At 46.2% G+C, this 27,800-nt stretch overlaps 1 protein-coding gene and 2 pseudogenes across 4 annotated transcripts in view; 1 reads left to right on the top strand and 2 right to left on the bottom strand.

Moving 5' to 3' along the window:
* Positions 1-12,655, bottom strand: part of CD276 (CD276 molecule) — a 40,109-nt gene extending 27,454 nt beyond the window's left edge. The window contains exon 1 of one of the 4 annotated variants that reach the window (XM_059890779.1): positions 12,558-12,655. The gene's annotated coding sequence lies outside the window, so the exon portion shown is untranslated. Of the gene's footprint in view, positions 1-845; positions 3,302-4,165; positions 4,382-12,557 lie in introns of those variants that run through there. The other 3 variants (XM_005211437.5, XM_002690495.6, XM_024997939.2) reach the window with 3 other exon arrangements.
* Positions 12,656-21,576: 8,921 nt separating this feature from the next.
* On the bottom strand, positions 21,577-21,960 carry LOC107132828 (NADH dehydrogenase [ubiquinone] iron-sulfur protein 6, mitochondrial-like; annotated as a pseudogene).
* Positions 21,961-24,370: 2,410 nt separating this feature from the next.
* On the top strand, positions 24,371-25,662 carry LOC100847672 (ribosomal protein eL22-like; annotated as a pseudogene).
* The last annotated feature ends 2,138 nt before the right edge of the window (positions 25,663-27,800 follow it).

Below are 27,800 nucleotides of genomic sequence, written 5' to 3'. Positions count from 1 at the left end.
TGTGTGAGTCAAAACAGCAGTGTGTCATCAGCGCCAGCCCAGCAGAGTGGGGCCAAGGTTTTCTTGGCATCGGTGATCTGCTTCCTTTATGGATTTAGGAAGAACAAGGAAGAGGAAAAACAGGACGGAGCAGAGCCCCCAGCTTCCCCAAGCCAGACCATCCCCATCGGGGCACCCTCTCCACACTGAAGTCAAGGCCTGAGACCCGGAGGAGGCGAGACCAGAGAGAAGGAAGACGGCTCAGTGGGTTCAAGAATATGGTGGCTTTTGCCACAACAGCTGGCCTGCTTCTCACACCCTCTTCTGGCTAAGGAGCCACCACAAAATGAGTTTGCATCTTCCAGAGTTCAACAGCCACTTGACAAGGCAGCGTGAACTGGAAGTGTGTGCAGAGGCTACAGACACACACACACACAGACACACACAGACACACACACCATCAGAAACACGGAACCTTGAAAAAAAGTGATGGCTGTACTTAGCTCAGAAGAGGTCTGGCCGGAAGAAAGGAGTTGAAGGAGGAGAGTGGAGAGAGGACGGGAAGGCATGAGAGAACATAAGACCAAGTTGCAGGGCGGATCCCAGGTCATGTCCTGGCAGGCCCGTGCCACACACATCTGCATTCAGTCAACCTCTGCTGAGTCCTGCTGAGTGCCCACCCAGATGTGTCTGGAAATTTCATCCCTCCCAGAAACCTGTCTAGACTTCACTCATGGAAGGGCCCACTTACTCCAGATATGTTCTACCTAAACACTCCCTGTCCTGACATTCTTCAGGTTTCTACTCTGAAAGAGGTTTGCCCTGGCAGAAAAATGCTGCAGACCCCTCTCCACCTAAGCACCAACCTCTCTGGATCTCCAGGGGTTCCTCTTCAAGAGTGTAGCAGGCTCCACCTAGCCTCAGCGCTGGAAGGCCTCTTGGAGTTCACCTGTCCAGGGCCCACTTCCATGCCCACCATACAGAGGGGAGTCTGAGCCTAGGAAACAGGGTTCAGACTGCCGAGGGGCCCATGCTCAATCATCAGTCACATCAGAGGTGACTAAAAGCCAGCTTACAGGTGCCCCTGGGCTTCAATTCCTCACCTGTTAAACATCATCATCAGGCTCTCTTGCCTGCCTCACCATACAGCTTAGGCTCAGGTACAGCAGACAAGCCTAGGTTCAAACTCTGACTCCGAAGGCTGGCTAGACACATGATCAAGTATAAATGACTTAACCTCTTTGAGATTTGATTCCATATCGTTAAAAGAGAGGGGGAGCAATGCCTACACCACAGAGCTGCTGTAAGGATAAAATAAGAGGACATACAGAAAGGATTTAAAGCATGCCAACAGTGGTAAGGATCATGACTACTTTTGTTATTATTGCCATGAGCATGGGGAGAAGGCCTCCTGGATCCTCTGCACTGAGCCTCCTCTGTTAGGCTATATGTACAGATGTGTGATCCATTCTGACCAATGAGACCAAAGGAAATTTCTCACAGATCACCAGTTCCCACGCTCTTGTCCTCTTTTAGGCCCTGACTTTGCCTTCCTTCTTTTGCCAGTGGACCTCCCTGTCATTCCTGCCCTAGGGGTGTGGGAAATGGACAGGAGTGGAAGTGGCCACCCACTCAGAGGATAAGCTCATGGGCAGTGACATCATCCTGCCTGCCCTTCCTCCTCCTCCCCTGACCCCATGACTCAGGGCCACTGCTCAAGCCCTATGTGGTGTTCATCTCAGGGGCCACTTGGACTTGGGTCATTTTTCCTCACATGGCACAAACCCAACCAAGAAGTGCCAAGCAACAGGCCAGACACTTGTTCTACAATACTTTCTGAGTGCTGTGGCATCTCACTTCTGGCTCTATGATCATACTCAGTCTCTGATCCTGAACAGTATTGCTCATCTCAGTATCAAGCCCAAATCCTACACCAAAGAATGAAGACTGATGACTCCAGAGCAGGTTAAAGTTTAAGGATAGAGGAATTCCCACAGGACAGTTCAAAAATCAACTTCAACAGAGTAAGGACACAGCCTCCACAGAAGGGACAACACTTCTATAACTGTCCTTTCCACAAACATTCCAGCTTATGACCCAGCTATCAGGTATCTGAGTATCTCAGTCAGCCAGTCAACCTGCTTCCATCAGGTGCCTGGGTGCAGAGGGCCAAGGATAGGGAGGAAAAACGGTCCTCAATTCCCAAAACCCCTTCTCATCCTCAGTCCTGTTTTAATGTAGGCTTCCCATCTCTCGGGCTTTCCTGGTAGCTCAGTTGGTAAAGAATCTGCCTATAGTGCAGGAGACCCAGTTTCGATCTCTGGGTCAGGAAGATTCCCTGAAGAAGGAAACGGCAAACCATTCTAGTACGCTTGCCTGGAAAATCCCATGGACAGAGGAGCCTGGCGGGCTGCGGTCCATGGGGTTGCAAAGAGTTGCTAACATTCCTATCTCTAACAAGCTGGATGGTCCAATTTCTTGCAACACAGGAGTCTGGAATACGTTGGAAAGCTCACTAAGAGCAAGCAGGAGAAACCACCAGTGATGTCACTGAAGAGAGAAAAGAACTCCAAGATCAGTCATGGGACCAATACAAACATCTCTGAAGCCACTTAATGCAAATCTCACTCCCCTGAGAGTCCCCTTAGTGCAGAAATGGATGTTCACAGCGCTGATCTGAAGTCATGAAGGAAAATGTCACTGACATCAGGAGGTCAGACTCTGATGTGCATAATACAGGGGAGAAAGATTTCCATGATCAATGATTAACATAAGTATTCACTTTTAATCTCAGGAACTCTAAATATTAGAAAAATACACTCACCCAAATTATTCCCATTTCCAAAAGAGCTGGAAATATAAGCCACCACTCATACCCACAGCCTCAGAGCTCTGCCACTCAGATCAGACCAACCAACTGGACATGTTTAGAGTTCAATTTCAAGTTTAGACTTCAGTTTCCCTCAGTCTCCAAAAGCACCCACCTGTGTGCAGACCCCCAGGAAGGCTGCACAGCCTCAAGATTTCCTAGGAACTTCTGGGAGGCAAGAGGGAGTCACAGAAGAGGCTGAACTAAATAAAGAACTCTCTTAAAAACAGAACAGCTTCATTACTTTCTAATATAGAAGCAAATTGCCAAAGACAGGCATGTAAGAAAAAGACCTAGGGCCTTCATTTAATGATGAAATCAGACTCATTTATAATTATCTACATCCAATTTGAACCTAAGTAGTTTTTCTCAATTAAGTCAAACAAACCCTCTCAACTCTCCAATGGGTTTTGCTTTCCTATTTGCTTAATGTTTTCCTCAATGATAGATCCCATATCTGAGTCATCCATCACGCATTTCTCATTAGGCTAGGTTTGGCTTAGAAATAAATCTCCTTTTCTGGCAGTTCACTGCCTTAGGCCCCCGAACCTGCCAATTCGCTAGCTAAGCAGCAACAGAGGACTTGGGCCTCCACCCTGGGTCCCCACCTTCCCTCCACCACATCTTCCACCTCCTCTCCATCTCACCCCACCCATCATCTCCCTGAGATTTCCCAAGCCCCCAAATGTCCCATCCCTGCTCCCTATGTTCTGCCCACTACCCACACACCTATTCATTCCTTCACCCAGGCCAGCGGTCCCTGTCTGTCCTTCTCTGAATCTGTCTCCCTCATGCCCACTGCTACCCATGGAAGTCTCCAGTCGCCCACTCCATTTCTCTGGGCCAAGCAGAATGGGGCCCCCCTCCCCTATCCAACCCTTGGCCCTCCTCTCCCTGGCAGCTCCCCCTCCTCAGAGCTGGTGATCAAGTCATGGTGTTTTCCTCTGCAGGGCCCCGGGGAGACTCCGCTTCACTCCTAGCTCCAGATAGCGGCTTTCCAGATATTGAAGCTTTCCAGAATCATCAACACAATGACAGATCTGCCTCTGTTCCCCTGCACACCCAGGGCCTCCGCGGTCACAATCACCCGCCCAGCCTCCTCCTCGAGCGGATTCCCGGGTGAGGGCAGCTCCCACAGTGCTCAGGCCCCGCCGGCCAGGGGAAGGGGAGGCAGGGCTGGGGGGCGGGATTGGATTCTGGCAGCCTCAGCCGCCTCCAGGCCCCAGATCCGGGGTCCAACGTGCTACCGGCGCCGCGGCCAGCCCCGACAGGGGGAGAGGGCTGGGGCGGGGGCGCCGCGCGAGGGAGGAGGCTCACCGCCCGCTCCAGCCGTCCTGCAGCAGGCCCGCTGCCCGGCGGCCCGGGGCCGGGGTCGGCCTCAGACAAAGGCCGCCCCGACCAGCGCCGGGCCCGCCACGCAAGCACTCACCGCGCCGCGCCGACTCCCGGGACTCGGGGACGCGGCGGAGCGCTGCCGAGTTGCCGCCGCCGCCGCCGCGAGGCCGGGCCCGAATGGGGGCCGGGGGCGGCCTCGGGAGTCCGAGGGGCGGGGCGGGCTGGAGGAAGCCGCGGGCCCGGAAAGGCGGCCCGGGTGAGCCCCAGAGGCCGGATTGGCCCCGCGGCCGCGGTTTAGGGCCGAGGCCGGAGCCCGCCCGCTGGGCAGGGCACCGGCCGGGACCCGCCCCTGCCCCGGGTCCAGACCCACGCGGGCGCGCTGGTAAAGGGGTGCTAGTTGATCCCCGCCCATCCCCCACCGTGACCCACCCTCCCAAGATCCGGAGTTTATTTTCTGCTAGGGGGATAGCTGGATGGTCATCGGCCACCCGGGGTCCTGCTCCAGGCCGCTGGCAGCAGAGCCAGAGCTCGGATCTGGCTGTCTGACTCCCCAGTCCAGTGTTCTTCTCTGGCACCAGGCTGGTACGGCGGGCTGGAAAGGGTTAATTCGACTGTGAGGCATTAACAGCGGCAGTGAGCTCTCTATAAATACAGTGTGTCGTGGGCGCCTGAGCCAACCACAGGGTAATTTCCACTGAGCTGGTTTTCCTTTTTTCCTTCCACCCACAGCCACCAGGCTGGCCCTGCCCCCAGCCCCATGCCAGGCTAGTGGCCACCCCAGGCTCCCAAAGGTGGGATAGCTCTGACCACCCCCTACCCTGATCTGGGGCTCTGTCTTTCCAGGACTCAACTCCAGCCTGGGAGGAGACGGGGCTGGGTCAGGCTTGGACCTCCAGCCTGCAGGGTGATGGGGGTCAGGCCTTTGCCTTGGCACATCCTGCCCCTGCACCTGTTCTCTGACCCGTTCTCCATCAGTTACAGACGGTAATAGCTAAGGTGCCGCAGACTTCTGTGGGCCAGAGACGAGGCTAGGAGTTTTCCATGATGGGCCTGTTGAGATCCTCAAAGCAACTGGACCAGGAAGATAATATTATCCCTGTTTTACAGGTGGGAAAATTGAGCCTCAGAGAGATAAAAGGACTCCTACGTTGTATTACAGCTAGGTCCACCACCAAGTGGCAGCAACTAAATGGGAGAGGGCTTAGGAAATGTGTATGAATACATATGCACCTCTGTCAGCCACTGTTTTAAGCACTTTGCCACTTTATCTAATTTCATCGGCACAACTCAGTGCTATGCTTAGTTGCTCAGTCATGTCCAACTCTTTGTGACCCCAGGGACTGTGGCCCGCCAGACTCCTCTGTCCATGGGATTCTCCAGGCAAGAATAATGGAGTGGGTTGTCATGCCCTCCTCCAAGGGATCTTCCCAACCCAGGAATCGAACCCAGGTCTCCAGCAGTGCAGGTAGATCTTTACCATCTGAGCCACCAGGAAAGCCCACCACTCAGTGAGGTAAATGCTATTATTAATATTATCCTCATGTTCACAAATATGGAAATTAAGGTACAAGGAGAGAGGTAACTTACTTAAGGATATCCAACCATTAAGTGGAGGAACTAAGATTTGCCCCCCTTGAATTTAAATGCTGAATTCAAACTTAATTGTAGTGTGTGTGTGTGTGTGAGAGTGATGCATGGGTGTGTGTATTTGTGAACATCTGTAACTCTGCATCTAAGTGCACATGTGATCTGAAAGTAAGTTTGATAGTGGCTGTGTCTGTGTTGGGGTCTGTGTGACTGCTCCTAGGGATGGGGCAGAGATTGGGGGATCAAGGCCAGGCCATCTGGTCCAGAGTGCTTGAAGGTCATCAGCCTCCCCTCCCTGCTCCTCCCTGCTCTGTCAGGCCCTATATAGCCTGGGCCTGACTTCATGGTTCTCAAGATGAGTAGCCCTTCCTAGGCCCCAAAATCTAGAGGAGAAGCATCCCATGGAGAGGTGCCCCTGAGCTGCGAGATCCAGGAGCCCTGCAGCAGGACTTAGAACTGGTCTAGAGGAATTCGCTCTCCGTCCCTCCACCAGGAGTCAGCCCTGCACTTTGTGCCCCAAGGTGGTAACACAGGTCCTGTCCCAGAGGACTTATAGTCTGGCAGGGAAGGCATGACATAGCTGTGATAGACAGTGAAGGAGCAGCACAGGGCAGTTTACACTTGGTAGGGGTTGGTGCTGCTACTGCTAAGTCACTTCAGTCGTGTCCGACTCTGTGCGATCCCATAGATGGCAGCCCACTAGGCTCCTCTGTCCCTGGGATTCTCCAGGCAAGAACACTGGAGTGGGTTGCCATTTCCTTCTCCAATGCATGAAAGGAGCATGAAAGTGCAAAGTGAAAGTGAAGTCGCTCAGTCGTGCCCGACTCTTAGCGACCCCATGGACTGGAGCCCACCAGGCTCCTCCATCCGTGGGATTTTCCAGGCAAGAGTACTGGAGTGGGGTGCCATGGGAAGACTTTAATTGTTGCTTGAGAGAACAGCTCAGGAGGGACAGAAACAAGTACTGGCTGACATTCCTGCCGCAGTGCCTTAAGAGGATGTTGATTTCCCCCAGAAAGGGCAAACACTGTGGGCGGGGGATAGGTGGAGTGTCTCTAGGACAGGCTCAGCTGTGACTCGACATTTGGCTCCTGGACATAAACACCTGGACCATCCCAGCACACAGGAATCTCCTCAGGTCAGGGAATGTTTTGTTCTGTGCCGAATTAAAAATACATCCTTTCTCAGACTCCCTTGCAGCTAGAGGTGGTCACATGATCTAAGATGGCCAATGAGATGGAAGTGAAACTCACTGGTTGGAGCTTCAGGGAAAGCCCTTTGTTAAAGGGCTGGTACTATGGAAGACAGCATGGTGGTTCCTCAAAACACTAAAGATAGAATTACCATAGAATCCAACAGTTTTAATTCTGGGTATATATTCATAAAGAATTGAAATTAGGGTCTCAGAGATATTTGCATCCCCATGTTCATAGTGACATTATTCACAATAGCCAAAGGGGGGAAGCAATGCAAGTGTCCTTTGGTAGATGAATAGATAAATAAAATGTGCTAATGTATATTTAGTGGAAGTTGCTCTTTCACTAAATTACACTAAAGTGAAAATCACAAAGAGTTGTGTTCAACTCTTTGGGACCCCATAGACTGTAGCCTGGCAGGCTCCTCTGTCCATGGAATTCTCCAGGCCAGAACACTGGAGTGGGTAGCCATTCCCTTCATCCAGGGGATCATCCCAACCAGGGATCGACCAGGGATCGACCAAGGTCTCCTGCATTGCAGGTGGATTCTTTACCAGCTGAGCTACCAGGAGAGCCTGGTAATGTGTATAATGGAGTATTATTCAGCCTTAAAAAGGAAGGAAATTCTGACATATGATACAACATGGATGAACCTTGAGGATATTGTGCTAAGTGAAAAAGGCCAGCCACAGAAAGACAAATATTGTATAAGTCTGCTTATATGAGGCATTTCAGTTCAGTTCAGTCACTCAGTCGTGTCCGACTCTTTGCGACCCCATGAATCACAGCATGCCAGGCCTCCCTGTCCATCACCAACTCCCAGAGTTCACTCAGACTCACGTCCATGGAGTCAATGATGCCATCCAGCCATCTCGTCCTCTGTCTTCCCCTTCTCCTCCTGCCCCCAATCCCTCCCAGCATCAGAGTCTTTTCCAATGAGTCAACTCTTCGCATGAGGTGGCCAAAGTATTGGAGTTTCAGCTTTAGCATCATTCCTTCCAAAGAACACCCAGGGCTGATCTCCTTTAGAATGGACTGGTTGGATCTCCTTGCAGTCCAAGGGACTCTCAAGAGTCTTCTCCAACACCACAGTTCAAAAGCATCAATTCATTGGCGCTCAGCCTTCTTCACAGTCCAACTCTCACATCCATACATGACCACTGGAAAAACCATAGCTTTGACTAGACGGACCTTTGTTGGCAAAGTAATGTCTCTGCTTTTCAATATGCTATCTAGGTTGTTCATAACCTTTCTTCCAAGGAGCAAGCGTCTTTTAATTTCATGGCTGCAATCACCATCTGCAGTGATTTTGGAGTTAAAAAAAAAAATTGTCTGTCACTGTTTCCATTGTTTCCCCATCTATTTGCCATGAAGTGATGGGATCGAATGCCATGATCTTAGTTTTCTGAATGTTGAGCTTTAAGCCAACTTTTTCACTCTCCTCTTTCACTTTAATCGAGAGGCTCTTTAGTTCTTCTTTGCTTTCTGCCATAAAGGTGGTGTCATCTGCAAATCTGAGGTTATTGATATTTCCCTTGGCAATCTTGATTCCAGCTTGTGCTTCATCCAGCCTGGCATGTCTCATGATGTACTCTGCATATAAGTTAAATAAGCAGGGTGACAATATACAGCCTTGATGTACTCCTTTCTTGATTTGGAACCAGTCTATTTTCCATGTCCAGTTCTAACTGTTGCTTCTTGACCTGCATACAGATTTCTCAGGAGGCAGGTCAGGTGATCTGGTATTCCCATCTCTTGAAGAATTTTCCACAGTTTGTTGTGATCCACACAGTCAAAGGCTTTGATATAGTCGAGAAAACAGAAGTAGATATTTTTCTGGAACCCTCTTTCTTTTTCAATGATCCAACAGATGTTGGCAATTTGAACTCTGGTTCCTCTGCTTTTTCTAAATCCAGCTTGAACATCTGCAAGTTCATGGTTCACGTACTGTTGAAGCCTAGCTTGAAGAATTTTGAGCATTACTTTACTAGTGTGTGAGATGAGTGCAACTGTGCGGTAGTTTTAACATTCTTTGGTATTGCCTTTCTTAGGAATTGGAATGAAAACTGACCTTTTCCAGTCCTGTGGCCATTGCTGAGTTTTCCAAATTTGCTGGCATATTGAGTGCAGCACTTTCACAGCATCATCTTTTAGGATTTGAAATAGCTCAACTGGAATTCCATCACCTCCATTAGCTTTGTTCATAGTGATGCTTCCTAAGGCCCACTTGACTTCGCATTCCAGGATGTCTGGCTCTGGGTAAGTGATCACACCATCGTGGTTATCTGGGTCATGATCTTTTTTGTATAGTTCTTCTGTGTATTCTTGCCACCTCTTCTTAATATCTTCTGCTTTTGTTAGGTCCATACCATTTCTGTCCTTTATTGTACCCATCTTTGCATGAAATGTTCCCTTGGTATCTCTAATTTTCTTGAAGAGATCTCTAGTCTTTCCCATTCTATTGTTTTCCTCTATTTCTTTGCATTGATCACTGAGGAAGGCTTTCTTATCTCTTCTTGCTATTCTTTGGAACTCTGCATTCAAATGGGTATATCTTTCCTTTTCTCCTTTGCCTTTCATTTCTCTTCTTTTCTCATCTGTTTGTAAGGCATCCTCAGACAACCATTGTGACTTTTTGCATTTCTTTTTCTTGGGGATGGTCTTCATCACTGCCTCCTGCACAATGTCAGAAACCTCTGTCCATAGTTCTTCAGGCACTCTGTCTATCAGATCTAATCTATTTGTCACTTCCACTGTATAATTATAAGGGATTTGATTTAGGTCATGGTCCAGTGGTTTTCCCTACTTACTTCAATTTAAGTCTGAATTTTGCAATAAGGAGTTCATGATTTGAGCCACAGTCAGTTCCTGGTCTTGTTTTTGCTGACTGTATAGAGCTTCTCCATCTTTGGCTGCAAAGAATATAATTAATCTGATTTCGGTATTGACCATCTGGTGGTGTCCATGTGTAGAGTCTTCTCTTGTGTTGTTGGAAGAGGGTGTTTCCTGTGACCAGTGCGTTCTCTTGGCAAAACTCTTTTAGCCTTTGACCTGCTTCGTTTTGTACTCCAAGGCCAAATTTACCTGTTACTCCAGGTATCTCTTGACTTCCTACTTTTGCATTCCAGTCCCCTATAATGAAAAGGACATCTTTTTTTGGGTATTAGTTTTAAAAGGTCTTGTAAGTCTTCATAGAACCGTTCAAATTCAGCTTCTTCAGCATCACTGGTCGGGGCATAGACTTGGATTACTGTGATATTGAATGGCTTGCTTTGGAGACAAACAGAGATCATTCCGTCGTTTTTGAGATTGCATCCAAGTACTGCATTTCGGACTCTTGTTTACTATGATGGCTACTCCATTTCTTCTAAGGGATTCTTGCCCACAGTAGTAGATATAATGGTCGTCTGAGTTAAATTCATCCACTTCAGTTCATTTTAGTTCACTGATTCCTAGAATGTCGACATTCACTCTTGCCATCTCCTGTTTGACCACTTCCAATTTGCCTTGATTCGTGGACCTAACATTCCAGGTTCCTATGCAATATTGCTCTTTACAGTGTCAGACTTTACTTCCATCAGCAGTCACATCCACAACTGGGTGTTATTTTTGCTTTGGTTCCGTCTCTTCATTCTTCCTGAAATTATTTCTCCACTGATCTCCCGTAGTATACTGGGCACCTCCCGACCTAGGGAGTCCATCTTTCAGTGTGCTATTTTTTTGCCTTTTCATGCTGTTCATGGGGTTCTCAGGGCAAGAATACTGAAGTGATTTGCCATTCCTTTCTCCAATGGACCACGTTTTGTCAGAACTCTTCACCATGACCCGTACATCTTGGGTGGCCCTACACAGCATGGCTCGTAGTTTCACTGAGTTGATCAGTTTGCTTAGTTTTCTGTGATTGTGGTTTTCATTCTGTCTGCCCTCTGATGGATAAGGATAAGAGGCTTATGGAAGCTTCCTGATGGGAGAGACTGACCGAGGGGGAAACTGGGACTTATTCTGATAGGTGGGGCCATGCTCAGTAACAGAGAAATGATGACCTTCCATAATCTTGTCCTCCCCAGGATACCTGTAAAGAACATCAGACCACCATTTTGGCAAAGGGAGGGGGTGTTCTGACCCTCTTATTAGCCTCCCCAGGACAGAAATTCTGAGTTCATGGTGAAATTGAAAGACAACTTCCTTTTGCCTCCTTTGACATACAAAAGGACAGATGTCTCCCTCATCTGTTTGAATACTCTTAAATCCAGCAATTGGATTCCTTAACCTGGCTTTGAAGTGGGGGTTTTAAGGCCCCATTTAGCATTTTTTCCCTGAGGTTCCCTGTGACACCAGTGTCTTGGCATTGGCCTTCCGCACTCCGGCTGATTGTTGCACATCACCCCCCGAATTGTCTGTGTTTTCAGGCCTCAAGTCCTTGATATCTTGGCAAAGGCCACATCTCCCAACCCACCCCACCCACTCATTTAGGGTTCCCAGGGCTGCCATCTGGAGCAGGCCAGCCAGCCCAGACTAAGTCAGCTCCATTTCCCTGAATGAGCAGATCCAGTATGGGGTTGAACATGGTACATAGTGACCACTGCAGGTTCCTGCTAGAAAGTTTCTTATTTCTGGCACTTGGGTATTAGAGTAGACTTCAGGTGTCTGGGCTTCACTGGTGACTCAGATGGTAAAGAATCTGCTGGCAATGCAGGAGACCTGGGTTAGATCCTTGGGTTGGGAAAATCCCCTGGAGAAGGGAATGACAACCCTCTCCAGTATTCTTGCCTGGAGAATGCCATGGACAGAGTGGCATATAGCTCTGGTGGGCTATAATCCATGGGGTCGCAAAGAGTCAGACATAACTGAGCTACTAACACTTTCACTTTTCGGGTGTCTAGATTCAAATACTTCCAGCTGGAAGCTTCTGGCCAGCAAAGTAACAGGAGCAGCCTGAAAAAAGAGAGGAACCGATCCTCGCTGGAGGATCATCCAGGAACACTTCTCCCCCAACACACACACACTCACACACACACTAACAAACATACCCTAACCAGGCTTGTATAACCATCTGCCTTCACCCAACCCACCGTCCCTTCTTCATTATCTGTCATGGGTGGAGCCATTCAGCTCCCTCTTCCTTCTCTGTAGCCCAGGCTTACAGTGCTCTCAGTCCTAGGAATCTATCTCAGATTCTGTGTCCTGCTGCTGGAGGGTCAGGGTTGTCCTCCCAACAGGAGGTTTGGGCCAGAATTAAAGAACAAAACAAGAACATTAAAAACTGCACCGTAATGCCAGGGGAAATCTGTCATCACATTGGGAGTTGTTTTGTTCTAATAACTTCAAATCACGTAGCACTTGCACGACCCTGAGAGCCAGCACCTCCTTCAAGTTGCATCATAGGTGCCTCATATACGGTGCCCTCACCCTGGCCCCACTGTTAGGTTTGACCTATGACATTCAGAGAAGACAGCACAGAATAGGAAGAGGAAGACTTCCAGCTGGAAGAATAAGGCGCAGAGAACAAAGGGCCCAGCGTCCAAAGTCAGCAGTGGAGATCCTTGGAAGGAAGACAGTGGATAAACCTCTTGAAATCCAGAAGTCCTTACCTCAATCCAGGTGTTAAACCTTAGGTATTAACATTGCTGTTTGGTCTTAGTTGGGCTTGAAACAGTGTGCCTGGGCATCTTCAGGACATCTTATCATAGTCCCATTCCTGGTGGGGACACAAGGAAAAGTGTCACTGCCCCAGTGATGAGAACGATTCATTCAATCCTCCTTGATGAGTCCTTCCTTAAAAAAATTGTTTTTATTTATTTCATTTTTGGTTGTGGTGGGTCTTCGTTGCTTTCTCTAGTTGCAGTGAGCAGGGGCTGCTCTAAGTTTGCCATGCACAGGTTTTCTCATTGTGGTGCCTCTCCAGTTGCAGAGCATAGACTCTAGGTACACAGGCTTCAGTAGTTGTGGCTTGTGGGCCTCATTGCTCTGTGGCATATGGAATCTTCCCAGATCAGGAATGGAAACTGTGTCCCCTGCATTGGCAAGCAGATTCCCATCCCTTGTACCACCAGGGAAGTCCTGTTTATTTATTTTGACTGCACTGGATCTCAGTTGTGGCAACATGGGATCTTGGATGCGGCATGTGAGGTTCCTAGTTTTGGTGTGTGGGATCTAGTTCCCTGACCGTGGATGGAGCCCGGACTCCCTGCACTGGGAACAGAGTCTTCCTCACTGGACCACCAGGAAAGTCACCCTGATGGGTCATTCTTAACCTGCCAGTTCTTGATGTCCATCTGTAATTTCTGGGTCACAGTTGGCCCCCTTTCCCTCCCTGCCTTCTCTCAGTCCCAGTGGCCCTCTCTTTGGGAGAAATACAGTGTGTGATGGAAATGACCGCTCTTGGACCACGTCTTGGCAACTGCTAGGTCTCCACTTGGGTCCCTGCTCCTGGAGAAAACAACTGAGAAAACTATGTGAGCTGCAACAGCTCCAGCCAGTGACCAAGGCTCAGTCCTCGCACAGGGCCCTCCCTCCCCACTCACACCGCTGACTGGAAACCAGGCTTTCCTCCCACCTCACCCAAGATTCCCACATCAAATATGGGGTATTGCTCCTCATTGGCTTAACTGCTTTCTCCACGTTTGTGGCTGGCAGTGGCTAATGCATTCAATCTTGCATTTGTTTTCTTAAAACAGGACTTTCAGCACAATAACGTATTTGGCATCTCTTCTCCTTTCTTCATTTCCCAAGATGAGATAATCACAAACACAACTTCTAAAGAAATCTACAACCAGACTTTTCGAGGAAACCCGACACCTCCACAGACAAATGGCGATCAGCCTCAGGTTTTCAATAGGGAGCTTTAGCAGCAGCAAGGACTGTCCATTCAGGGAGAGGGGTGATACCTCTGAGGAATGACACCAGCCAACAAGTTCCTCCCCTCACCCTAGAAGTTTCCCCAGCAGCCCTTCATCATTCTGATGGGGTCAGCATTGCTGTCAAAATGTGTTCCTCTCCATCACTCCACACCCTCCACCCTAAGTACTCCCTCCCCTCAGGGAAAGGAAGTCTATCAGAAAAGGTTCTCTCAAACTGAACAAGTCGGTTACTTCCTCCCATAAGTCCCCCTCAGGATACAGGTGCCAACTTCAACCCTGATTGGATCTGACGGGCCTTGCGCACAGTGTCCTCTGCTTGTCTCATGCTTTATCTCCATAAGCATTTGAGAGCTCCCTCGGGGCAGGGACCCAGGCTTATTCACCTCCAGGTTCCTTGCCCCTTCTCCTCCTGTACCCGCCCTACATCTTGTAGCTGAAAGAACAATTGAACTGTGGAGCAAATGCCTTAACCCTGGCTGGCAGGACTGGGGTGTAGACAGTACAATAGTCTGGAAGCCAGGACACTAAGGCTCACCTCCCAGCCCTGCCAGGGACTGGCCATGTGGTGGTGGGGGTGGGGGAAGAGTGGGTCATCTGTTCAGGGTCTCTGTCTCTTTTTCCTCCAAAAAAATCCACCTCAGGCTCACCTGCAGCCAGCCACTTCTGAGAGCATCAGGAGAATTTCCCCCTTAGCCCTGTAGCAGGCAGGACTATTGAAGCTATCGCCACAAACAAATGGTCTGCAAAGCCAAGAAGGAACTAATGATGGTGGTTGTTAAGTCGTGTCAGACTCTTGCAACCCCATGGACTGTAGCCTGCCGGGTTGCTTTGCCCATGGGATTCTCCAGGCAAGAAGACTGGAGTGGGTTGCCATTTCCTCCTTCAGGGGAATTCTCCCTATCCAGGAATAAAATCCTGGTCTCCTGAATTGCAGGCAGATTCTTTACCAACTGAGCTACCAGGGAAGCCCTAAGAAGGAACTAAGTTTGCCTCCAAATTCCCTGCTTTCCCCCAACCCCAAGGTTTTCTCTCCATGGTTGACATAGCATTTGCTACCCTGCGCCCCCTTCTGGTGATAAGTGGAAAGATCCCACGCACACCACTGCCCCCCCAACCCCCGCCCCAGGTCCACAAGGATACTCCTCAATACTTGGAGCTGGAGGAGGAAGTGGGAGGAGAGAAGAGGGGAAAGCAGTGTGGACTGGGGCTGTGGAGGTCAGGGAAGTGTCCAGAGTAATCCTTTTAAACACAGGCAAATTAAGTCATTCCTCTGCTCAGAATTCTCCAGGGTAAAAGCTGAGTCTGACCCAGGGTTTCTGAGTCTTTGACTAGGCTTTCTCTAGTTTCAGGGAGGGGGGCTATTCTTCGTTGTTGTGTCTGGGCTTCTCACTGTGGTGGCTCTCTTGTTGTGGAGCATAAGCTGTAGGTGCATCAGCTCAACAGTTGTGGCACACTTGGGCTCAGTTGCTACCCTGCAGCATGTGGAATCTTCCTGGACCAGGGATCGAACCCATGTTCCCTGCATTGGCAGGCAGATTCCTAATCACTGGGCCACCAGGAAGTCCAGAATGGTTTTTAAATAGGGGCAAAAGATGAAAGTTTGGAACAGTAATAATCACATATACTCTCCCCCACCGCTTGTATATTTAGGGGTTTGCAGGCAAGATTACAGCAGGGCAGATGGCTGCTGTGGGGAGGCAGGACTCCAGATCTCCAGATTCAGAGTCTGTGCCTTACCTCCTGACCCATCTTGTTTCAGCTGCTCCCCTGACATGACTGAAGCCACCTGACCTCAGCTCCTTCTCAAGGTCTGGCTTCTGTATAATTGTAATTCAACCCAAGTGTGAAAGGACAGGTTCCTGGGAAGCAGACTCTAATATGGAGATTAGCACCCAGGAAGTTCATTAGGGATGCTCTTGTGCTCAACACCTGAAGAAAAAAAGAACTGGGCAGAGAGAGATGTTGGGCCACAATACAGGCTCAAAAATGGCCTCAGCCAGCCCCATGGGGCACTCTGAAGCTGGGATGACCTCTTTAGCATTGTCTTGTGTTAGGGCCAGGGCTGGTCTTTTGTACCCAAGCACTGTTCAACCATTGGATGTGGGTCTCCTGGGAAGGGGGAATGGCCTGATCCAGGTTACTCTCTTCGGCAGAAACAATCCCAAAGAAGACTTACAACTGAGAGCTATCTTCCTGCAGAAATGCTATGAGTGTTGGGAACAAGCTCTTCAGTCATGAATGAGGATTCCTGCAGCCCAGCACAGCATCCATGTAGTAATAATGATACATGTTTAATTAGCCCTTGTTCTAGGCCTGACTCAGGGTCTCCCTCAAACTCAGTGGGGTCTTAGAAACTTCAGGAACTTACCTAACGCACCTAGGTACAGGTATCGGACTCCTGAAGGGGAGTAAGAGGCCTTGAGTTCTAAGTCAGCTACTGACTCTCTTTGTGACATCAGGCAAGTCCCTGACCTCTCTTAGCCTCAGTTTCCCCATATGTATATGAAGGTTGAGCTGAGGTCCTTGGTCAATAGTTTGTGGCCTTATGATGCCTAAAATCATGGATGGCAAAGAGTGAAGCCTGCCTGTGCCTCATTCTTGGACCTCAAGGCCCACACCACCACCCCAGAGCTCTCACTTTTTGAACTGTCAGACTCACATCTTTATGGGCAGGGACTACAGGTTGAATAATCAAATACAAGTCAAAATTAGATCTAAGAGACAGTGCGCTCTTCCCAACTCCCCCAAACCTTCCCAGAATGGATTTTAGCTCTTCCCAATATTCATGGTTTCTGCCCTTACTGTATATTTGATAGGCAAGATACTTGGAGGTCGTTCAAGTTACCACCCTGTTTTGTGACATCACAGGTCACACAGAGACATCTATCTCCTAGGGAGTTATGATCTCACATTAGTTATTAGCAGCTCCTGGGGGCTCTCAGTGGGGCTTTTGGAAAAAAAGATAAAAGGTAATTTGGAAGTCTGGTTTTGCTTTGGGAATAATAAATCCTTAAATTATCTCCCTGCCACCAGTTTCACATTTCTCAGGATAGTCCTCTGTTCATCTAGCTTGGTGGTTCATTTTGGAATTGTTTTTGTAGATGGTTTACGCTTTTCTTCTAAGAGGAAACTGCCTTCGTTTCTCGGCTCTCCATTTTGACTTCTCATGACCAGAGTGAGATCAGGGAGAATGTGGTGCCCCCACCCACATTTCTAAACTAATGTGGAATGTAAAGAAGGAAACAAGCCAAACAATAGCCAGGCATGATCCTTGAAGTCATAGCGCAAGAGAAGGGGAAGGCCCGCAAATACCGCTTAGTCCATTTGCTCCCATGTTAGAGATGGGAAAGCTAGGGAGAGGGAAGATGAGACCCCAGCTTCTTAACAAGTAGGAGATCCTTGAAAATAAGAGGAGGAGGACTTTCAGAATATGGCCTTGCATTTGAAATGACAGAGCAGATATACAATCAATTTTTAAAGCAACCAATACACAATAGAAATAGAAAATAAGATGAAGAGCCACTGGCAGACCAGAAATATTGGGAAATTTCTAGATAATGGAAAGCAGGGGGTTTCAGAGTTCCATCTTGATGCTGAATTAAGTAAACTGAGGATTTCCTCCCCTGAATTCAGCCTTGAAGACACTGTATAATGAAAGAGGAGTGATATATCCCAGAATCAAACTTGGAGAAACAGAAGTCAGACAGGTCCCAGTCTGTGTGGATATGCAAATTATAGGTGGAGAAAGTCAATATCATGGATGGATGAGAATCTAGGGGAAGACTTTCTAGTGGATTTTCTCTCCTCCACAATAATCTTCCTTTCCACTTCTATGGGCAGAACACACCAATATAACACCAGCTGCAAATGGCAAGGTAACCTCAAAGGCAGTTTTGAAGCCAGTTAGGGTGAGAAATGGGCTTCCTTGGCAGCTACGCAGGGGATGGAGTTTCCATCTCTGGGTCAGGAAGATCCCCTGGAGAAGGGAATGGCATCCCACTCCAATATTCTTGCTTAGAAAATCCCATGGACAGAGGAGCCTGGCAGGCTACAGTCAATGGGGTTCCAAAGAGTTGGACACAAAGCAAGAAGAGATAAGAAAGCCTTCCTCAGCGATCAGTGCAAAGAAATAGAGGAAAACAACAGAATGGGAAAGACTAAGGATCTCTTCAAGAAAATTAGAGATACCAAGGGAACATTTCATGCAAAGATGGGTACAATAAAGGACAGAAATGGTATGGACCTAACAGAAGCAGAAGATATTAAGAAGAGATGGCAAGAATACACAGAAGAACTGTACAAAAAGGATCTTCACGACCCAGATAATCACGATGGTGTGATCACTGACCTAGAGCCAGACATCCTGGAATGTGGAGTCAAGTGGGCCTTAGAAAGCATCACTACAAACAAAGCTAGTGGAGGTGATGGAATTCCAGTTGAGCTATTCCAAATCCTGAAAGATGATGCTGTGAAAGTGCTGCACTCAATATGCCAGCAAATTTGGAAAACTCAGCAGTGGCCACAGGACTGGAAAAGGTCAGTTTTCATTCCAATCCCAAAGAAAGGCAATGCCAAAGAATGCTCAAACTACCACACAATTGCACTCGTCTCACACGCTAGTAAAGCTCAAAATTCTCCAAGCCAGGCTTCAGCAATATGTGAACTGTGAACTTCCTGGTGTTCAAGCTGATTTTAGAAAAGGCAGAGGAACCAGAGATCAAATTGCCAACATCCACTGGATCATGGAAAAAGCAAGAGAGTTCCAGAAAAACATCTATTTCTGCTTTATTGACTATGTCAAAGCCTTTGACTGTGTGGATCACAATAAACTGTGGATTCTGAAAGAGATGGCAATACCAGACCACCTGACCTGCCTCTTGAGAAATTTGTATGCAGGTCAGGAAGCAACAGTTAGAACTGGACATGGAACAACAGACTGGTTCCAAATAGGAAAAGGAATATGTCAAGGCTGTATATTGTCACCCTGCTTATTTACCTTATATGCAGAGTACATCATGAGAAACGCTGGGCTGGATGAAGCACAAGCTGGAATCAAGATTGCTGGGAGAAATATCAATAACCTCAGATATGCAGATGACACCATCCTTATGGCAGAAAGTGAAGAGGAACTAAAAAGCCTCTTGTTGAAAGTGAAAGTGGAGAGTGAAAAAGTTGGCTTCAAGCTCAACATTCAGAAAACGAAGATCATGGCATCCGGTCCCATCACTTCATGGGAAATAGATGGGGAAACAGTGGAAACAGTGTCAGACTTTATTTTTTGGGGCTCCAAAATCATGGCAGATGGTGATCGCAGTCATGAAATTAAAAGACGCTTGCTCCTTGGAAGAAAAGTTATGACCAACCTAGATAGCATATTGAAAAGCAGAGACATTACTTTGCCAACAAAGGTCCGTCTAGTCAAAGCTATGGTTTTTCCAGTAGTCATGTATGGATGTGAGAGTTGGACTGTGAAGAAAGCTGAGTGCCAAAGAATTGATGCTTTTGAACTGTGGTGTTGGAGAAGACTCTTGAGAGTCCCTTGGACTGCAAGGAGATCCAACCAGTCGATTCTGAAGGAGATCAGCCCTGGGATTTCTTTGGAAGGAATGATGCTAAAGCTGAAACTCCAGTACTTTGGCCACCTCATGCGAAGAGTTGACTCATTGGAGAAGACTCTGATGCTGGGAGGGATTGGGGGCAGGAGGAGAAGGGGACGACAGAGGATAAGATGGCTGGATGGCATCACTGACTCGATGGACGTGAGTCTGAGTGAACTCCGGGAGTTGGTGATGGACAGGGAGGCCTGGCGTGCTGGGATTCATGGGGTCGCAAAGAGTCGGACACGACTGAGCGACTGAACTGAACTGAACTAGTGCCTAAACAACAACGGGGGGTGAGAAATAGATTCAACAAAGGCTGGCAGGCAGCCACTGAGCAGTCTCTCCTTCTTCCCCCACACCTTGATTGGGAAAAATGACTACACAGAGAGGCAGCTCTTAGGAAAGAGGAGTGACTAGGGCAGAGTTCAAACACGTTCTTTTGAAAGGCAGGGCTCTGTAGTCGTGGACAAACAGGAAACAGATGCTCAGAGGCTCTGCACCCTGAGGCGCTCCCCTCAGAACTTCAGGAGGAGGCGTCAAAGTAGGACTCTGGTCTTTAATCTCACTCCTCCTTCCAAAGTACACATTATTGGCTGAGAGAGCTGACACTTCCAAGGAAACATGAGCTCTGAGCCAAAAACAACCGACAAACCATGACTATCACAGAAGTGAAGAAGAATTTACATTAAGAACAATACATATATCCTTTCAAGGCATAAGAGAAGCATTGTAAATATAAAGCAAGAGGAGCAATTATTAAAAAAATAACTAGGAATGACAAGCGTAATCATTGAAAGCAATAACTGGGGAAAGCAGCAGAATGTATTTGGCCAAAGAACAGATGAGAGTGTTGGAAGATTAGGCAGAGGACAAAAGTCAACATAAAATATATCACAAAGGATACAGAGAAGTTAAGAGGTATGGATGACATAAGTGGAGTGGATGACATGCATTCAACTGGAGTCTCAGAAAAAGAAACAAGATAAAGTATTTTAAGACACAATGTCAAATTATTTTCCTTAATTAAAAATATGGGGCCTTTGATTGAAAAGCACCTTTGCAGCATAGCCAGTCTTCTTTCACAGAACATTTGCTGCAGGAGACCTGGGCTAGATCCCTGGGTCAGGAAGATCCCCTGGAGAAGGGAATGGCTATCCACTCCAGTATTCTTGCCTGGAGCATTCCAGGGACAGAGGAGCTTTTCGGACTACAGTCCATGGGGTCGCAAAGAGTCAGACATGACCGAGCGACTAACATTTTCACTTTTCAATGAGTGACACAGGAGGCTGGGGGAAGTGTGTGTAGCAGGAAGGGTGTAGAATAAGAAAGTGAAGTTTCCCCACAGATTCACAGTGCTTAGGAGACAAAGTCGTTAGAGGAAGGCAGTGGTTGTGTCAAACACACAGCTGGTCTCGATATTTGCCAAATTTTGAAGCTGTATTGATTTGGAGGCTAATCAAATTTCTTAAACGCATAAACGAATTCCCCACGGTGTTTTATGGCTATGGAAATGAAGACGTGACTAGCTTTCAATCAAACCAGAGGGAGACTGAGTCAAAAAGAACTAGAACCCAACCTCAATCTAGTTTATTTTTTAATCACATTGTTGTGATTGGCACCATATCTTATCTACATAAGATAGAAAGGGTAAAACCTATCTAGGGAAAATTCTTCAGTCTTAGTTCATATATGTAAGATCTCTGCATGCGTGTTAAGTTGCTACCGTCCTGTCCAACTCTTTGCAACTGTATGGACTGTATCCCACCAGGCTCCTCTGTCCATGGGATTCTTCAGGCAAGAATACTGGAGTGGGTTGCCATGCCCTCCTCCAGGGGATCTTCCCCATCTAGGAATCGAACCCTCGTCTTTTAGGTCTTCTGCATTGGCAGGTGGGTTCTTTACCACTAGTGCCACCTGGCAGATCTCTAGTGTACAATAAAGAATTATAAGGCACGTGAAAAGGCAGGAAAATGGGATCATATGTGCTCAGGAGAAAAAAAAAGAAGACCCACAGTTGACCCATATTTTCCAGTTACACAAGATTTTTATTATTTTTTTCTTTGAGGACAACACCCTTTATTCCACACTAGTGAATCAATGCATACAGCACTAAGGGTCTCCTGATTCACTCCATCACTGAAGTACGCCTGTGCATCCCCCTAGTGATGGTGCTGTCTGAACTGCAGTCCACAGTAGCTACATGTTGCCTCCTTTGTTTCTTTGTCCGAGTTTATGTACACCATGGCTGGCCTTGGATCTCTTCATTCCTGTCACAAGATACCACTTGCCTTCTGACTTCACTCACAGGCTGCTCTGCTATCAAGTCAGTGGTAGAGCTTTCATTCACTTCCTTCTGACAACCTACAAATGGGAGTTGCCTATAGTCGTTATGGTCATAAAACTGGCCAGTGTGTGTGACCTCCTCACCAGCTAGTGAGGACTGCACACTGAAGCACCTGGTGCCCCCTGGGCAGGCTCCATGCCACCAGGCTGCCCTGGTCCAGCAGCCAGAGGAAGGTCACTGCTGCCACCATCTTGCCAGACATTGGGATACAGAGTCCCAGCCACTGGACCACCAGGGAAGTTGCTGCCCATTTTTTGCTTGGGTTTTTTGTTTGTTATTGAAATGTATGAGCTGCTTGTATGTTTTGGAAATTAAGCATTTATTGGTTTCATCATTAGCAAATATTTTCTCCCAGTCTGTAGGTCATCTTTTCATTTTGTTTATGGTTTCCTTTGTTGTACAAAATCTTGTAAGTTTGATTAGGTCCCATTTATTTATTTTTGCATGTATTTCAATTGCCTCAGACAAGGCATTTTTAAAGAACTGTTTCAAATATGTTGAAGGGGAAAATGGAAAGTATGACAAAATTGTTAAAAAGAATACTTTAGCAGAGAATTGTAATCTGTAAAAATATCAAATGGACTTTTTCTGGAGCTGCAAAGTATAATTTCTGAAATTACAAACTCACTGATGGATTTAAAAGCAACAAACAGAATTGGTAAACCCAAAGGTCAATATAAATTATCCAAACTGAAGCCCACAGAAAAAAAACAATGGAAAGACGAGACATGCAAGACACAATCAAAGGTTTACACATAGTGAAACTGGAATCCAAGCAGAGAGGATGGAGAGAATGAGTTAGAAGCAAAGTTGGAAGAGAGAAAGATCAAGAACTTTCCAAAACTGATCAAAGATATCAATGTATAGATTCAAGATACTTGGTAAAACCCAAGTAGGACAGATACAAAGAAAATAATGCCTAAATACTTAGTTAAATGGCTGAAAACCAAAGCTAAGTAACCAGTAGCCAGAGAATAAGTAAGTAGCCAAGTAGCTAAGTAAACCAGTAGCTAACTAAAAAGTAGCCAGAGAATAAAGACGCATTATGCACTCATCTCACACGCTAGTAAAGCAATGCTCAAAATTCTTCAAGCCAGGCTTCAGCAATACGTGAACCGTGAACTTCCTGATGTTCAAGCTGGTTTTAGAAAAGGCAGAGGAACCAGAGATCAAATTGCCAACATCTGCTGGATCATGGAAAAAGCAAGAGAGTTCCAGAAAAACATCTATTTCTGCTTTATTGACTATGCCAAAGCCTTTGACTGTGTGGATCACAATAAACTGTGGAAAATTCTGAAAGAGATGGGAATACCAGACCACCTGACCTGCCTCTTGAGAAATTTGTATGCAGGTCAGGAAGCAACAGTTAGAACTGGACATGGAACAACAGACTGGTTCCAAATAGGAAAAGGAGTACGTCAAGGCTGTATATTGTCACCCTGCTTATTTAACTTATATGCAGAGTACATCATGAGAAATGCTGGGCTGGAAGAAGCACAAGCTGGAATCAAGATTGCTGGGAGAAATATCAATAACCTCAGATATGCAGATGACACCATCCTTATGGCAGAAAGTGAAGAGGAACTAAAAAGCCTCTTGATGAAAGTGAAAGTGGAGAGTGAAAAAGTTGGCTTAAAGCTCAACATTCAGAAAACGAAGATCATGGCATCTGGTCCCATCACTTCATGGCAAATAGATGGGGAAATAGTGGAAACAGTGTCAGACTTATTTTGGGGGGCTCCAAAATCACTGCAGATGGTGATTGCAGCCATGAAATTAAAAGACACTTACTCCTTGGAAGAAAAGTTATGACCAACCTAGATAGCATATTCAAAAGCAGAGACATTACTTTGCCAACAAAGGTCTGTCTAGTCAAAGCTATGGTTTTTCCAGTGGTTATGTATGGATGTGAGAGTTGGACTGTGAAGAAAGCTGAGCGCTGAAGAATTGATGCTTTTGAACTGTGGTGTTGGAGAAGACTCTTGAGAGTCCCTTGGACTGCAAGGAGATCCAACCAGTCCATTTTAAAGGAGATCAGTCCTGGGTGTTCACTGGAAGGACTGATGCTAAAGCTGAAACTCCAATACTTCGTCCACCTCATGCGAAGAGTTGACTCATTGGAAAAGACTCTGATGCTGGGAGGGATTGTGGGCAGGAGGAGAAGGGGACGACAGAGGATGAGATGGCTGGATGGCATCACGGACTCGATGGACACAAGTTTGAGTAAACTCCGGGAGTTGGTGATGGACAGCGAGGCCTGGCATGCTGCGATTCATGGGGTCTCAAAGAGTTGGACATGACTGAGCGACTGAACTGAACTGAACTGATGTACTTTCAAAGGAGCAACAGTAGATTTGATCATTTTGCATCAAGATTTTGGAAACTGCAGAAATTGAATGACCTTTCTTAAGGTGCTGAAAGAAAAAAAAAAAACACCCTGCAAATGTAATTCTATCTCCAACAAAAATACCTTTTAAATTATGAAAGCAGGGAGGGTAAGTTGGGAGGCTGGGCTTGACATATATACACTGTTATATATAAAATAGATAATTAATGAGATCCTACTGTATAACACAGGGAACTCTACTCAAAACTTTGTAATGGCGTATATGGGAAAAGAATCTTAAAATGAATGGATATATGTATAACTGATTCACTTTGCTCTACACCCAAAACTAACACAACATTGTAAATCAACTATACTCCAGTAAAACTTTAAAAAATATGAAATCAAAGTAATGACATGTTTCAGACAAAAAAAAGGAAAAAAGACAAACCCAAACTGCGGCCAAAATAATATGCTACTGGAGAATGGATGGTCAAATAAACTAATGGAATCAAATAAGAGAGTCCAGATATAGATCCACATATATACAAACAAATGATTTTTTATTAAAATAACAAAGCAAATTCAATGGGGAAAGGAAAATATCCTTAATAAATGGTGCTAGAAAATTTGGATATCCATATGAGAAGTAAAGGACCTCAATCCCTACCTCACACTATACACGAAACCCAATTTGAGTCCGATTATAGGCTGAAACATAAGAGCTAAAATAATAAAGCTACTAGAAGTGCTAGGGGAATATTTTTGTGACCCCTGGGTAGGCAGGGAATTCTTAGGGAGGATCCAGAAAGTATAAACCATAAAGGATTGGTTAATTGGATTTCATCAAAATTAAAAATTTCTATTCATCAGAAAGCACCATCAAGAAAATAGGCAAGGGACTTCCGTGGTGGTCCAGTGACTAGGACTCCAAGCTCCCAATGCAGGGGCCTGAGTTCGATTCCCTGGACAGGGAACTAGGTCCCACATGCCAAAACTAAGAGTCCACATGCCACAATGAAGATTGAAGACCCTTCATGCTGCAACTAAACCCTGATCCAGCCAAATAAGATAAAATAAATATTAAGGGAAAAAAGCCAAGGGGAGATCAAGAGGCCAGTCTCCAAGATGGTACTGAAGAAAGACAAGAAGCCCAAGAAAGTCAACCTGGAGATTTGATTTGAACCTTACTCACAGAGTCAAAAGATAGAACTTTTGACTCTGGAAATTTTGAACGGTTTCTATAGGAGAAGGTTAAAGTGAATGGAAAGATTAGAGATCTTGGGAATGTTACTCACTTTGAATCCTTCAAGAATAAAATCACAGTTGTTTCTCAGAAACAGTTCTCTAAAAGGTATTTATAATACTTTACCAAGAAATACCTTCAAAAGAACAATGGCTTCATGTGGTTGCATCTGAGAAGCAGACTTATGAACTTTGTTACTTCCAGATTAGTCAAGATGAAGATGAATCTGACTATGAGGAATAGATGAAGCCATCCTTTATAGGGCTTTGCTTGCTAAAAAAACAAATGAAGCATACAAGAGAAGCATCTTGAAATAGACCTTTAATATACCAGTGAATAAAAAAACATGACTCTGTATGTTAAGCATTCAGCTCCTTAAGTGTATGCTGTTTATATGATGCTGGCTTTCCTTTAATACTTTTAAACTTTTTATTGGAGTATACTTGATTTACAAGGTTCTGTTAGTTTCAGGTGTACAGCAAAGTGAATCCGTTATATATATGTCCACTTTTTTTTTTTTTAAAGATTCTTTTCCCGTATAGGCCATTACAGAGTATTGAGTAGAGTTCTCTGTGCTATATAACAGGTTCTTATTAGTTACCTATCTCATATGTGGCATGTGGGATCAGGGATCAAACCCTTGTCTCCTGCATTGGCAGGCAGATTCTTTACCACTGAGCCATCAATGAAACCTTAGATTTACTTTAAATGATGCAAGAGGGAATTATCAGTGGCAACAGATGAAAGTGTTCAAGAGACAGGTGTCAGTTGAATTGAATGAAAAATTTTGAGGTTTCAGGAGTAGCCCAAAGATACAGTGCTAGCTTGGAAGTGAATGGATCCAAGGCTGGGATGTATACAGTAAGGAAAAAACGCAACCCTGTATGGGTCTCATTCTAGACAACCCTTGAGTTCCATTTAGTCTGGATTCTCTGCCTGTGCTGATTGATGCAGACAGAGAATAAGTTTGTTACTTGAAGACTTTAAATATACAACCCCTCCTCCTCACTGCTGGGCCCAATATCAACATCCTGGAAGTTAATTACAAGATTGTCCAAAACCACAATGGATATGGGCTGAAAGTTGTGTTGGTCTATGGGTTATTATAGAAGTGGGCTTTTCCAAGGATTGTGAAAAAAATTTTTCTTATTTGATTAGTCTTTTCTGTCAGACAATCAGATCAGATCAGATCAGTCGCTCAGTCGTGTCCAACTCTTTGCGACCCCATGAATCGCAGCACGCCAGGCCTCCCTGTCCATCACCAACTCCCGGAGTTCACTCAGACTCACGTTCATCGAGTCAGTGATGCCATCCAGCCATCTCATCCTCTGTCATCCCCTTCTCCTCCTGCCCCCAATCCCTCCCAGCATCAGAGTCTTTTCCAATGAGTCAACTCTTCACATGAGGTGGCCAAAGTACTGGAGTTTCAGCTTTAGCATCATTCCTTCCAAAGAAATCCCAGGGCTGATCTCCTTCAGAATGGACTGGTTGGATCTCCTTGCAGTCCAAGAGACTCTCAAGAGTCTTCTCCAACACCACAGTTCAAAAGCATCAATTCATTGGCGCTCAACTTTCTTCACAGTCCAACTCTCACATCCATACATAACCACAGGAAAAAACCATAGCCTTGACTAGACGAACCTTTGTTGGCAAAGTAATGTCTCTGCTTTTCAATATGCTATCTAGGTTGGTCATAACTTTCCTTCCAAGGAGTAACCGTCTTTTAATTTCATGGCTGCAGTCACCATCTGTAGTGATTTTGGAGCCCCAAAAAATAAAGTCTGACACTGTTTCCACTGTTTCCCCATCTATTTCCCATGAAGTGAATGGACCGGATGCCATGATCTTCATTTTCTGAATGTTGAGCTTTAAGCCAACTTTTTCACTCTCCACTTTCACTTTCAACAAGAGGCTTTTTAGTTCCTCTTCACTTTCTGCCATAAGGATGGTGTCATCTGCATATCTGAGGTTATTGATATTTCTCCCGGCAATCTTGATTCCAGCTTGTGTTTCTTCCAGTCCAGTGTTTCTCATGATGTACTCTGCATAGAAGTTAAATAAACAGGGTGAAAATATACAGCCTTGACGAACCCCTTTTCCCATTTGGAACCAGTCTGTTGTCCCGTGTTCAGTTCTAACTGTTGCTTCCTGACCTGCATACAAACTTCTCAAGAGGCAGGTCAGGTGGTCTGGTATTCCCATCTCTTTCAGAATTTTCCACAGTTTATTGTGATCCACACAGTCAAAGGCTTTGGCATAGTCAATAAAGCAGAAATAGATGTTTTTCTGGAACTCTCTTGCTTTTTCCATGATCCAGCGGATGTTGGCAATTTGATCTCTGGTTCCTCTGCCTTTTCTAAAACCAGCTTGAACATCAGGAAGTTCACGGTTCACATATTGCTGAAGCCTCTGGAATTTTTCAGGATTTCTGAAATGTACTGTTTTTACAGATTTCCTT

The sequence above is a fragment of the Bos taurus genome, chromosome 10, assembly GCF_002263795.3.
Source record: "Bos taurus isolate L1 Dominette 01449 registration number 42190680 breed Hereford chromosome 10, ARS-UCD2.0, whole genome shotgun sequence".
Lineage (NCBI taxonomy): Eukaryota > Metazoa > Chordata > Mammalia > Artiodactyla > Bovidae > Bos > Bos taurus.
This window is presented reverse-complemented; position numbering and strand designations above follow the sequence as displayed.